The 15,422-nt window shown below is 32.9% G+C and overlaps 1 long non-coding RNA gene across 1 annotated transcript; it reads left to right on the plus strand.

The window, feature by feature from the left end:
* The first annotated feature begins 3,305 nt into the window (after positions 1 to 3,305).
* On the plus strand, positions 3,306 to 5,738 carry LOC139510585 (uncharacterized). The gene is made up of 2 exons (XR_011661920.1): positions 3,306 to 3,510; positions 4,656 to 5,738. It is a non-coding gene; the product is annotated as an uncharacterized lncRNA (long non-coding RNA).
* Positions 5,739 to 15,422: the final 9,684 nt, after the last annotated feature.

A 15,422-nucleotide genomic window follows, 5' to 3' on the forward strand; every position in this document is an offset into this window, starting at 1 on the left:
ACCTTGTACAATCTATTTCTCTATGACGTCGATTATCTAATGAGACAACAAATCTTCACGTCATAACTAGAATTTCGACTACAGATGGGTATACATTTACAATTAATTCTCCATAGGCGGTAATGGTAACGTTTTCCTCCGCTGCTCAGTCCATATCGTTTACTTATACATGTATGATGGCTCATATCGAAGCTGATACATTTATACATGTCTGGTTAAATTTTCGGGGTGGCAAGTGAGATTACTGTTTTTGCAAATTGATGGACCCCGGAAGATGGTGAAAAATGTCACTCTCCTCATGAAATAATCCCAAAATTCTGATCATAAAATTCAATAAAAAAATTGTCCTTTCTAATAATTTATTTCAGGTCAAATCTACATCTTTCTTTTCTCATCACACCAGCTCTATAAAACAGTTCTTATTGTTCATTTATGTCCATTTTTAAAATCACAGCATCCACAATTGTATGGCGGACTAATACTTTTTTTTAATTACGTCATCTGAGTTCCTCATCTCAAGGTCTATTAGGGATCCTGACCCAGATGGATTTAGTCCTTACCTGTACAAAAGTAATATCAACGTTCACGTTAGAGAAATTCAGCAGACCTAGGTCAGCTTTTAATGTACCGCTGCAGACCGAATCGCCTTGACGGATGAAATTGTCTTATTAGATATAGGAAGATGTGGTGTGACTGCCAATGAGACAACTCTCCATCATGTATTGTTAGTACGCGTATTGCCATCTGATAAAGTCGTGGTGATTATAAGGTGCATAACAACTGCTATCAAAATATTTTGTTTGAACCGGTCCTAGTTTTCTTACTACAACCTGCAAATTCATGTGACAAAGATTGAATTTATTAGTATAAATCACTGAACGAATTTTATGACCTTGTTTTTTTAATATAAAAGATTTTGCAGACAGTACATTGACTGAGCATGCGCGAAAGCGAATAAGACACGGATTGATAAAGGTCTCCGAATTTTGATATTTTTTCAAAAATTAGCTTTTGGAAAAATAATATTTCAAAAACAAATTTGGGAAGTACACTACATTTATAAGTCATATCACAATTATTATCAACTTTGAATGGTTTCAGAGGTGTTGCGGCTCAATGAAATCGGTCACTTCCTTTAGAAGTATTGCTACGCATACTGTGCTGAACAGTCACATATCACACTGACAAACTTATATAATAAGTGTCTTAAACCGGATGCATCCCCAATCCAACAACCCACCACCACGCAAACAGAGGCAAGAGACAGCGTAGTTGGACATGTACTCACACCAACTAAGTACAAAGGGGAACCAGTTGGGATTGTAGTCAATAGGGATATTGTCACCAGTCCCTACAACCCCAACAAGGCCTGCCACGGCCTGGTATTTTACACCTCAACAAATGACAGAGGCAAGCGCAATAGGATCGACTTTGAAGAAGGTTTTGACATCGACGACCCAGTCCTACTGTGCACACCACCATACACATCGCCCGTCATCAATGAAGAATCCAAAGAGGCAATGCAAACAGCCATACTAGCAGCACGACCTGATACTTCGTACCAGCAACACCAACGCAGTCGGAGTAAAATGAGGGCCAAAAGACAAACAAACTCCGGTCTATAAATTAGGTTATTACAGTCCGCAATATCCAGACAGGATAGCCGGACGTGAAACATCTACATATTATCATCATGCATGCATTTAATTGTGATGTTATTCCCGGATAAATGAACAGTATGGCTTTTACCTCAATCTTGCATTAGTGTCCACATTTAAAAGACACAAAATCAGCACGAATGTGGAAAGTCAAGGATGAGTAATAACCGAAACGGTTTAAGATTTATAACCACCCAAAAGAGCATAACAAGAATAGCCAAATCTTTTCTGACTCTTATTCCAAAGAAAAATAAAGATAGAACACTCTTGTCGAACTGGCGTCCTTTAGCCAAAGTTATTGCGGAAAGAATGAAATTATTTCTTTCGAAACTTATAGATCCGGATCAGACGGGATATGTGGCTGATAGATATATTGGTGAAAATCTACGACTTATTGCTGATACTATATTGTTTACTACTTTAAAGAATCATCTAGGGCTTATATATTCTAGTCGATTTCGAAAAGTCGTTTGATACGCTAGAATGGAAATTTATTCAAAAAGCATTGGTTTGTTTTAATTTTGGTAGCAAGTTCCGAAAATGTGTCTTAACTTATACTCAAATATATCTAGTCTTGTCGTTAATAATGGATTTAGTTCTAGTCCATTCAAAATTGAGAGAGTTGTTCGACAAGGGTGTCCTTTGTCTCCTTTTTTCACTTTGGCCGTTGAACTGCTGGCAATAAGTATTCGTAAGAACAATCAGATATCTGGTATAAAAATTGGGAATACTGAAATAAAAATTGATGATACCATTTGTTTTTTGGAAGATGTATTTTCGTGTTAGAAAAGAATTTATTTGGTTCAATCCGATTATTAAAGTTGACAGAACGAGTATTTTTTTACAGATCTTGGTAAATGAAAGGCATAAGGTTCATCAATGATATTGTAGATGATAAAGGCGAATTTTTGTCTCATGACGCTATTAACAAAATATATAACCTGAATGTTACTTTTGTAGACATTCTATCTATTAGTAAACTTGCTATACCACTTGACTGGAAAAATTTGTTATTACAACAACACATGTCACCTAACAGCAACTCATTTGGATTTGATTTTGAGCATGAGAATAAAAAAATGCCAATCAGTAAATTATTCGCTAAAGATGTACATTCACTTTTTATCGGTCGGGGAAGTGTTTGTCCTATTTCACAACAAAGGCGGGAAGAAAGTTTTAATATAGAAATTAGTGACGAAAAGTGGAACAATATTTATTTACTAGCTTTTAAATGTACTATACTATGGGGGATTTATGGAAGTTTTTTAATTAAATTTGTTTTTGATATGATCATACATATTTAATGTATTCCAAAGTATCTTTTAGATGTATCATATACTGAGTATTCACATCATTTACTTGTAAATTTTTACTATGTCTTATTCGTAAAATATCAATAGTATAACAATGCCATAAATATCATGTCATTCACTTATGTATTGTAAAAATGTATTTATGCACTGTAGTATGAACACCAAAAAGATTAATAAAAAATACAAAAATAAAAGAATAGCCAAATCCTCCTATGGTCAACCTGGCCTGATGGATTCGGAACCTTATTTTCTTAATTATTTCTAATTTCGTAAAGGACCATTTATGAAAAATGAATACTATAACTCATGTCAGTATAAAAGTCTATACTACTGTGCTAATGATATCCTCGTAAACTTTTCAACAGCAGCGGTAACGTGTCTTAATGGAAGCTACAATTGGTCCTGAAATATGTTCATCTCCTTATAATCTGTTTCAGGTATTACAATTTTGTTTACCTCGGATGACTGCCCACAGGGTCCATGGAGAAAAAGGATATTGCCCGAAAAATCAAAACTGGATACTGTTGTTGTTGGAGAAGGTAAATATAAAAAAAGCATGGTATTTTTTATTATGGGGTTTATCTCTTTGTTATAGGCAAATTATATTTGATTAATTTTGACACTGTACAATTGTTATAAAGTAGAAGTGGAATGAAAAAGATTGCATTAAATGGAGTAAATAACGTGTGGTTAAATACTCTAAATTCATAATATTACTAGAAAATGAATGTTGATCTTAACCTCATATGGAAGACTAAACAATCAATATCAAATCATATTATGTTTAGTTTTTTTAGTTGAATTTTGAAACAGTATCAGGATCTGCTTACCCTTCCGGAGCACCTGAGATCACCCCTAGTTTTTTGTGGGGTTTGTGTTGTTTATTCTTTAGTTTTCTATGTTGTGTCATGTGTACTATTGTTTTTCTGTTTGTCTTTTTCATTTTTAGCCATGGCCTTGTCAGTTTGTTTTAGATTTATGAGTTTGACTGTCCCTTTGGTATCTTTCGTCCCTCTTTTTTCTACATTAGCAAATCAGATAATCTTTTCAAAATACAGGTAAGGATTTTCTACAATGTAAAACCTTGGGTGTATTATCATAACTTGTGTTAAAAATGGGTTATAACTAGTCAAATAGGTAATTGAAAAAAAAAATCAAACTAAATTCTGACAAAGAAACATAAGAAAAGGATGCTATCAAATATATAAAAAATAAAGGGAATATGGTATGAGTGCACATAAGAAAAAAGTAAAATAACAAAATACCGAACTCGGATGAAAATTCAAAAACTAAAAGTCCGTTATCAAAAAGCAAAACCAAAAGCTCAACATATCAAACGAATGGATATCAACTGTCATATCCCTGAATTGGTACATGCATTTTTTTTTATGTATAAAATGGTTGATTAAACTAACAGTCTAACAGTGTTCAAATGAAATGGATATAAGCATTGAATCAAACAAACACCATATACTTGGCAAAAAAATGAGAAACATATTTGTTTAAAAAGAAAACCAACAGCTTCTTCTATAACAAAACAATTTATAAAAAAAAACATTTAAACAGACATGGTTATCCAACGACGACCTCTGAACTACATGTTTCTGGCTGGTGTTTGTTTACCTTATTTATTTGGCAAGAGATCTACCTAATAAAAATATATTTATAAACGCTATATTTTCAGATGAATATTTACAGCAAGAGGATGCACAGATTGTCGATTTCAAAGACAGTCGCCAGAGCACGGGATGGACAGTGTTTACAGTTTTTATTTTATTTGTACAGTATGGAATGTGTTTTGGGGTGGAAATTGCGACGAACACAGTTTTAAACTTGTATCTTCTATATAAATTTAAAATTGAAGGATGCAATGAAACCACAACTGAATATGAAATCAGCAGTGGAATTAGTAATGCAGTCAGAAATGCAAGTCATATCAACACATTTGTTAGAAATGACTTTCATTGCAGTGTTTTAAATCAAAATACAGCAAGTTTGATTGCATCATTATTTGGACTTATGAACCTCTTCGCCCGTGCTTTAGGAGGAAGTTTATCAGATGCATTATTTAAAAAGATTAAACTTCCGGGTCGTCTAATAGCACACCAATTATGTTTAGCGGGAGAGGGAGTGATGCTGATCATTTTTAGTCAGATGACATCAATTCCGTCGGCAATTGCTACATTAACCATCTGCAGTGTGCTTGTACAAGCTTCCGAAGGGACAACATATTCTCTCGTTCCCTATGTTAACAAGCAACGAGTAGGGGTAATTGCTGGTCTGGTTGGTGCTGGAGGCAACACTGGTGCCATTTTATGGAATACGATATGGGTTCAGTTAGTAGACATTAATCCAAGTATGTGGTTTTGGATACTTGGTGTATGCGTTATTTGTGGAAGTACTCTAACCTTGTTTATACGAATAGAAAACACAACAATATGGCATTTGTTAAGAAACCATAAAAAGAAGATATCTGACAAACAAGATAACAGACATTTAGGGAAAAAATAAAAGAGCAAAATGCATATAGAACTTGCCTGCTTTAAAACAATATACGGAACACTGTTTAATATTGCTTATTACTCTAGACTATTATATGTCATGTATATATTCTGACATAGATTTGACTTAGTGTCAATTTTTTATATTTATAAATCTTTCACAAATGAAAATACAAAAACAAATGTTATCAATCGACTGATATAATTTATACACATATACTATTTGCATTGTATCAAATGCAGTCATTAAATGTTTACATATAAAATAGATTATTGTTCTGTTGTATAAATTAAAAACGATGCGTGTCAGTATTAGAGCAGAAACTGGTAGCCTTTCTGGACACATAATGTCGTCTGCAATTAATTTTACAAGGTTCGAGTTTCGAAATCTATATGTTTTGTCGACTCTTGTTTATCATTCTGTCGATTTTTTGCCATAGTTTGTTACTTTTTCCTAGACCGATAGTTTTTATTTGGCCCCTTAATTTCTTCTCAAGATAATACAATCAGGCTTTCAATGTCATAGCCATAAGATAGTCAAAAATCAGTTCTGAAAATATTGTATTGTTGAGGCAAAGTCATCCAAATTTATATAATCGGTGTGAAATGGTTTCCATTTGATATCTTGGAAACATACCTAACTTCATCTTTATTGGTTTGAATTACATGCGACATGAGCAACACGACGTCTTTTTTCTTTGTTTAGCCAAGGTGTTGTGATTTATTTCCGATCTATGAATTTGACTGTCCCTCTGGTATCTTTCGTCCCTCTTCAATATCAGAGTTTCTTTAACTTTACATTGATTTGCAGTTCATTTCAACTACTAACCCGCTTGATACGTAATTTCCTTTTAACAAAATTGTCCCATATACTGTGGATTCATTATTATTCGTTATTCAGCTGTGTTCTTCAATGAAGAAATGACATGTGGTCAACGTCTAGCATAGAATTTAGCTAAAATCTGACACATGGGCTTTTTTGCGTCATGACTCGATACACGTTCTCATTTCTTTTCTTACATTTTCACAAAGTATGTTACTCGTGATGTGAGGACGTCGTTAAATGTTTTCACATACTGTAAATACGGGCTCTGCAATACTTAGCTTTTGTATTTTTGTATTTTATTCATCTTTTTTTCTTTATTTTGTAACCAATCCGAGTTAAAAAAAAAAAATTATTCGTACGATACTTACTGTCAAATTATATATCATATATCTTGAAGTGTCCCATGCTTGTCCAGATGTGTTAATATACATGTACCAGTATTGTACAGAGATTGAGAGTCAATTTTAATAGTATTTGCTAGTTATCTCTGCCAGATTTAATTTATATTACACCGTAGCTGTGTTCTCGATCAACAAAGGTTACTCTACTTAGTGACATTAAAAAAAAGAGGGTTCAGCTGTACAAAAAAAACCCACAATACATCCATAGTCAGGAACCTTGTCAGAAGTTTTTTTTTATATTTTTTTATTGATTATATTTGTTTTGTTCTATGATGCATTTTTGTTATTGCAGATATCTGGAGGTTTTTTTAATTAGGTTTACTGACGGGAAATCATTCGGGCATGACAAAATACAAGTAAAATTCTAGAATGCACCACATGTTGTTGACATTTTATTTAAAGTACCAGACATAATTCAGAAACCTTAAACGTGTTAGTGATAATGAGATCAAGGATATACACTAAAGATAGATGAGGCATGTCACTAAATGCATGTACGTCAAATACAGTAGACCTATTTATCCTATTAGGTTTCCAAACGACATTTTATACCTGTATAAAGTGTTTTCATTTTGACCATTGGTTGGTTGTTGTTGTATGTCCTATTTAATTTATCAATGATGTTAGAGGTGTCGTGTGTTGTTAGTGCATGATGTCTTTTGTTTGTTCTGTCTAATATTTGTGGCAAATCTACAAAACAATTACATATCTGTCTCTTCTGAAAGGTTTTGTACAATTTCAAGGTGCACGGCCATACTTATCGCACTTGTTAATAAGAAATGTATGTTTCTCCTGCTATTTCAGTTTTGGGTTTTACGTGTAATGCATTAAGTAAAGTTAACGCCGGTAACTGGCAATAGAGGTGAATCGTTTAGCCTGTCTGCTGGTAGAGGCATTGGTCCAGGGCAGCATATGGACGCCCTGTAAGCGAGCGACATTTAATACGTTAATTTTGTGGAAAAACTGGCGTTAAGAAGTTAGTATATTTTATAATCAAGAATAAATAGTTTATCGTGGGCATTATTCGGTAATAATATAGGGGAATTTCGTCAAAATCTGACCCATGGCATTATTTGTGTCATAACTCGATACACGTTCTCATTTCTTTTCTTACATTTTTTACCTCTTGTCGAGTAGTATGTCATATATCTTGAAGTGTCCCTTGCTTGTCTAGATGTGTTCATACATGTACCAGTATTGTACAGAGATTGAGAGGCAATTTTAATAGTATTTTCTAGTTATCTCTGCCAGATTTAATTTATATTACACCTTAGCTGTGGTTACTCTACTAGTGACATTAAACAAAACGGGGGTTCAGTTGTACAAGGAATATATTTCAACCCCACAAAACATCCATAGTCAGGAACCTTGTCAGAAGTTTTTATATATTTTTTTACTTTGGTTTAAATTTGTTTTGTTCTATGAAGCATTTTTGTCATTGTAGATATCTTGAGGTTTATGTTAACTAGGATTACCGACGGGAAATCCTGCAGGCATGACTATATACAGATAAAATATATCTAGAATGCACCACATGTTGTTGACATTTTATATAAAGTACTAGACATAATTCAGAAAACTTAATCTTGTTAATGATAATGAGATCAAGGATATACACTAAAGATAGATGATCCATGTCTTTAAATGCATGTACGTCACATATATAGTAGACCTATTTATCATATTAATTAACCAAACCACATTTTGAACCTGTATAAAGTGCATTCACTTTGACCATTTGTTGGTTGATGTTGTCTGTCCTTGTTTATAAAAAACAAAATAGATGTCGTGTATTCTTAGTGCATGACTTGTGGCCTATTTACTGTTATATCCTATATTTGTGGCAAATCTACAAAACACTTACATAAATGTTTCTTCTGAAAGGTCTTGTACAATTTCTAGGTACACGGTCCTACCTATCGCACTAGTAAAAGGCAAATGTATGCTTTTCCTTCTATTCCATTTGTGCTTTGTACGTATAATGCATAAAGTAAAACTAACGCCGGTTACTGGCAATGGAGGTGAATCGTTTAGCCTGTCTGCTGGTAGAGGCGTTGGGTAATACAGAGTAGCATATGGACGCCTTTTAACCGAATGACATTTAATATATTAATTTTGTGACAAATTGTCGGATAAATGTAATCTAGTTAAACATGCGTAAAGAAGTGAGTTTAATTTCTAATCCAGATTTAATAGTTTACCTTATCGTGGGCATTGTTCGGCAATAATTTATGGAAATTCTCTCACGCAGCAAAATGTGTGTTGTAGAACCATCCACCACGATGTATTTATTTATTTTCAACCGGATACAACTAACTGCTTTACACGAGTATGTTTTGATGTGTTTTTTATGAACTTTAAAATACATCCGAGCAACTGCAATTTCTTAATCTTGTATCAAGGCTACGGATTCTATCTGATTCGAGTCTACATTAAAATATGTACTACGTTCTTTCACGATTTAATCTCTATGCAAACGCTGTTACACGTCAAAGTTTCTATGTCTGTGATTTTACTTATCCATTCTGTATTAGTTGTTGTTCGATCGTTTGCCTTTGCTGATAAGTCATCTATAATAATGAGAACTTTATAGTCTTCTTTCCTTGAAACCATTCTGTGGCATAAACAACCAGGGACTTCCGATACATATATTACAATTTTGAAACTTCACAGCTGTAAGGTATTTTGAAAGTAAGACTGCGTTATTTTGAATATATCGGACAATAGGATATCAATGAGTAACCTGATTTATTTCCGTTACATTCTTTAAAAAATTGTATCTGTTTCGTATGCATCAACCAACTCAGTGTCATCGGATTGTCTCTCATAATTGTGATCTGTGAAAACGCTTATATATAATCGTACATCATTGATGATTGTCTGAGAATACCTCCATTTCAACATATTTCTGTGAGTGATTCCATGTCTGTATTTCATCAAGTACTAATGCTTGGAAAAGTTTGCCTACATCATGTCCCTTTTCTGACATTGCACGATCTTTTTGAAAAGGTCTTCGTATTCGATGCCCAAGTGCGTAAATTGATTCCTGTATTCATAAATAAATTACAATATATGTGAAAGTAGTGCAGTCCCTTATTCGTCGCTGTTTCTTCCATTATCTTCTCTAAATATTATCTTTTTTTTGTATTTGATAATTTTAATTGCTCCGTATTTCTGTAATAAATGCTTTTCTTTGTTTAGTCATTTAATTTCTGTTTTGCGATGGACTAACACTTAAAAGTTGTCGTGCTGATTAAGTGGTTGGGTTTTTTTGCAGCTTTACGGACGTAAGATTTGAGCGATGTGGATTTCTTGTACAATCAATACACTGATCGTCAATTGTCCTTCGTCTGATCTATTTTCAAATAAGCAGTGGCAGTAGCAGTTTTCAAGATTCTAATTCTTGTACTTTCTGAGCTATCCCCAAACACTAATTAATTTACACTCTCAGTGCCACTTGTTGTTGATTTTAATTTAATGGCTAGCTCTTCTGTGATAAACTAACTCTGCCCCTCATCATAAAAAATGTTGGTATATACCCGATATCGTCTTGAGCTTACAGGATTAATTATGGTTTTGAGCAAAATATTTGTGGTTGCTTGAACAATTGTGTCCAATTCCTTAGCGTTTGTTGAATGTTTATAACGTTCACACTACCTTGTGTATCTATTTTAGTACTTTATTGTTGTAACAGATCAGACATTATCTGCGTATATTGTATGATTTACTACAAACCAAGTCAAGACTTGTTAAAGCAGTTGACGCTTTTGACGTAATAAATTATAATCCTGGTACCTTTGATAACTATTTACACCACGGGGTCAATGCCACTGATGGTAGACGTTTCATCACCGAGGGTAGCACCAGCCCAGTAGTCAGAACTTCGGACTAAGGATTATCTTATCCCAGGCATAGATTACCTCAGTCGTATTTGGCACAACTTTTTGGAATTTGTTGTCCTCAATGCTCTTCAACTTTGTACTATTTTTGCTTTATAACTTTTTTGATCCGAGCGTCACTGATGAGTCTTATGCAGACGAAACGCGCGTCTGGCGTAATAAACTATAATCCTGGTACCTTTGATAACTATTAACTATTGACATCCGGTCTGTATATTCAGTTACTTTCATACAATTTAAAGTTGTGTAGCTCGTGACAGTAAATGCACTGTTTGGAAATTAAAGCTAGTGTTTTAGTTATCCTTTAGTATGTGTCTATAACTCTATTGTCGGTTTCGTTATTTCGTTTATGTCAAAATGCTAGTTATGGAATTTTCAAGACTGTCTAACATGTGTTTAAAGAGTTACCGGCTTCCAAGATATTTAATTAATTGAATATGTCTTTTCTTTAGTTTGTTTAGTAGGCCAAGCGTATGTAAATAGATCCATTTTTTTTTAATTTACCCTGGTAGTTTGTTCAATAGATTCGATAAAATAGCAAAAAAATACCAATATTTCTTTAACAAATGGCAAAAGCATAACCCTTAAACACATCAAACAATGAAAAACAATTGTAATATTCCTGACTTGGTACGGGCATTGCCTTAAATAGCAAATGGTATATTAAACATGGTTTTATTCTGTAGCTTGCTTAACCTCTCACTTGTATGTTAGCTGCCTATAATTCTATTACATTAACGTCAACGTATGAACAGGACAAACAGATACAATATGTAGACATGTAAAAAAAAATGTTATTGAGACATTTTATAGATAAAGCACATAAGTAATAATAAAAGGCAAGAATATTAGAAAAATTACCATGGCACAATTATAACACAATAGCTGGATGTCAAAATACCGCGTCACGCGAAAAATGGACTTAACAGTACACGTGAAAATATACCAGGGCAAAAAGGAAGAACAGTATAACTTGTAATTACAATGATAAAAAAAAAACGTCGTTAGTATCTAGAATCTTTACTTCAATACCATCATGCATTATTTGTGAAGTTGATATGGAATATTTATCAACAAGGTATATCCAGGTGAACTGTTTTAGAAAAAACGGACTACACGTTGTAAGACATAATCCCGATTCATCAACTTTCTGTGGTATATAAACAACGTAAGATGGTGACAAAGGAACATCCCCGTCCGAAACAGGAAAATTAAAAATTGGGAACGATAAATCGTCTTTTTTGTGGTAAATGTTTGTGTTTAGTTTCCTGTGTACAAGTGAAATATCTAAATTTAGAAAGGACAGTTATTTACCGTTTATTGAACTTTCCCAATTGATCTTCCTCTAAGTTCAGTATTTTTGTGATTTTACTTTTTATTATCGATGAAATAAGTTCATTTTGGCAAAATTTTGACAGTACATTTAGAAAATAATTGATTATGTAATGAAAACGTATCATGAAGATAACGGTAAGTTAAATGTATCAAGTTCAATGTAAATATAATTTTGACGGGCCTTTACGAATTTTGGCTTTGACCTATAATGGTTTACTTTTACAAAATGTGAATTGGATGGAGGGTTGCACTCATACCACATGTTCTTATATCTAAGAACAAGTTTGCTATCAAAAATTAAAATAACAACAAAATACCAACCTCCGAGGAAAATTCAAAACGAAATAAAAGGGACGCAATTTGAGCCTACAGGAATGCCTACAACCTTTCGATAAACTTTATTTCCGACACGTATACTAGTATAAATGTTGATATGGAAAAATTAAGAGCTTCAATCATTTTATCATACCTCAAGTAAATATATCTAGCATAATTACCTTTTCGTTAGAGAAAAAAAGCTTGATTTGTTGATTGAGAACATATTTGTTATTAAACCAAGAATTCCAAATGGTGAAGTTGAAATCATCCCTTCGTAAATTTTACAGACGCCATCACGAGTTGATTGACCGACACATAATATCTGTTTAACAAATGATATACTAGTATATTGGATATGTTCCTTTTGTCGTAATTACAATCTCGTTCCTTTTTCATGACCATGACCTACCGAATTAGATTATTTACCGGCTTTGTTATAACATGAGCAATATGTTTAGCAGGATCCGATTATCCTTCCGGAGCACATGAGATCTTCCCAAGTTTTGGTGGGGTTCGTGTTGCTTAATCTAGAGTTTTCTCAGTTGTGTCTTGCGTACTTTTATTTTTTTGTTCGTCTTTTTCTTTTTTCGCCATGGCGTTGTCAATATAAAAAAAAGATGTGGTATGATTGCCAATGAGACAACTCTTTACAAAAGACCAAAATGACACAGAAATTAACAATTATATGTTACCGAACGGCTTTTAAAAAATTAGCAAAGGCCATACCATATAGTCAGCTTTAAAAGGACCCGAAATGACAAATGTAAAACAATGTAAGCGAGAAAACTAACGGCATAATTTATGTACAAAAAATCAATGAAAACAAATAAGTACCACATCAACAAACGACAACCACTGAATAACAGGCTCCTGACTTGGAACACGCACATATATCCAGAATATGGCGGGATTAAATCATTCGATCTACGAGTTTGAATGCCCGTCTTGTATCCTTCGCCCCTTTAAATTAGTTGCAGAAAATTATATATTTGCAATCGGATTTTCAAACGACCATTTAAATAGGTAATCTTTTGTTTAATAAGATTGTGTTGAAGTTTAATGTAAAGAGTTGGTAACTGTAAACTGTTCACATATTCAAAGAAACAAACAAAAGCTTATTTTTTATCTAAATCATTCAAAAATTTGTTGGACTCCAAAAGTAGTTAATTTCACTATTTTCGCATGTTTTATGACTAACCAATAACTAAAAATCTATTATGAATTGTCTATTTAATATTATTCAATCTGAAAACTGGTCATTTATATAGGTCAAATATGAAAAAAAAATGCCGGTTAGTACAAAAGTTTTACAGGTCTTGATTTATACTTCTGGTTTTTGGGTCAAAAAGGTGTCAGAAAAAGTATGTGTGTACTATGCGTAATATAATATTTATGATCTAATAATATAGTGTAATTACAATTCTTGCTGAACCGTATTAAGCCAAAGGCTGTTTTAAATCAAGATAAGGTCGCAAACGGGTAATTTCTCAACTGATTTACTGTTTGCTTGCTTTAAATAGCCAAAATATGTTTAAATGGACAACTTACATTAATTCAGACGCTCACATCTGCATTATCTATTTCCTTTTGGTATTACTTACAAGCAGTAAGTAGGTGAAGTTTAAAGAAATGAAATATTTGACATGGCCGATACCACTGCTGGTGGACGTTTCGTCCCCGAGGGTATCACCAGCCAAGTAGTCAGCACTGCGGTGTTGACATGAATGTCAATTATATGGTCATTTTTATAAATTTACTGTTTGCTAAAGTATGAATTATTCGAAATACCAAGGATTTTTATCCAAGGCAGGGATAACCTTAGCCGTGTTTGGCACAACTTTTTTGAAATTTTGTGTCATAAATGCTGTTCAATGACTCTAACTATTTTTGATTTGAGCGTCACTGATGAGTCTTATGTAGACGAAACGCGTGTCTGGCGTTTTCAAATTTAAGCCTGGTACCTTTGATAACTATAGTATTAGAGTTTCAAGAAAATTTAGCCTTTATTTCATCTTAAAGGACACGACAAAAGAAATTAACGATTTAACGAAACAAATATTAAAAAATTTAAATGGTTAATTTCATCTGCAATTTCACTTCCGCACAGATGTTTTTCTTCAAGCAAGTTTTTAACAATTATGTAACACATTGTAAATGTATTTCTATACCTGGAAACTGTAGTTTTTGTTACAGTAAATGCGACAATACTTATATTATCTGAACTTGCTACAGGAACCAGGACACGAAAGTAAGGTTTGATATCAGTACTTTATTTTTTCTGTTTTGAAGCAATGGTTGCATTCCCGTCTCAATATTTTCTTTATAATATTTACAGCAACATTCGTTCGTATATCAAATTGATGAAATATTCTGGGAAATAAATATGTCCATGTGTTATGAATTTTATTTGTAAATATACAGTTATTCGTTAATAGTTTTTAAAAAGTCATACTTTATACTCAAACATCAACTTACAGCACTATAAGTCTGACTTTCCGGCTTCATCTTAGCAGGGTTATCTAAAGTCATGCAAATTAACTACTACTATTTTCCGGGCATATTGTTTTTTTGAATTATAGTTATATACAACTTTTTAAGTCAATGAAACAAACAAAAGTGCAGTTTTATGATTACTGCTATAATTATAGTTTTTTTATTCTGTTTAAAAAAAAGATTGGTGTAACAAGTAATGTCCTTAAACATGATATGCACTTTTTAATTAATTCTAATGCTTATTTAACAAACCTAAATATTTAACGAGTAAACTGCAAATGATAATCTATAATGATTGAAAGTAAGGTCACTTGGCGTAATTTATTAAACCAAAAATCAGGTCAATAAAATAATGTCGCTTAAAAAGTATAGAATGCAATTTATTTCAGTCTTACAATGAAATAAACATTAGTGTTTAAAAAAAACTCCTAAATTATGGTGAAATTTGTGCCAGCGTTTATATCTTAAAATTCCCGAGGGGCGGTAAGGAAATACAACATATATGTAAAATGAAAGTGTTAAAAAGTCTTGAGTTGAATTGATGGTCCTATACTTTTATACGTGTATAAATATATTGATCAATATAAAAAAAGAAGATTTAAGTTTGATAAATGTCAATGAGACAGCAGCAAAGCGACGGAAAAAAAGTCCAAGTACGTTCTTCGTAAAATGTTTTTT

This window comes from Mytilus edulis, chromosome 2 (genome assembly GCF_963676685.1).
Source record: "Mytilus edulis chromosome 2, xbMytEdul2.2, whole genome shotgun sequence".
Taxonomy (NCBI): domain Eukaryota; kingdom Metazoa; phylum Mollusca; class Bivalvia; order Mytilida; family Mytilidae; genus Mytilus; species Mytilus edulis.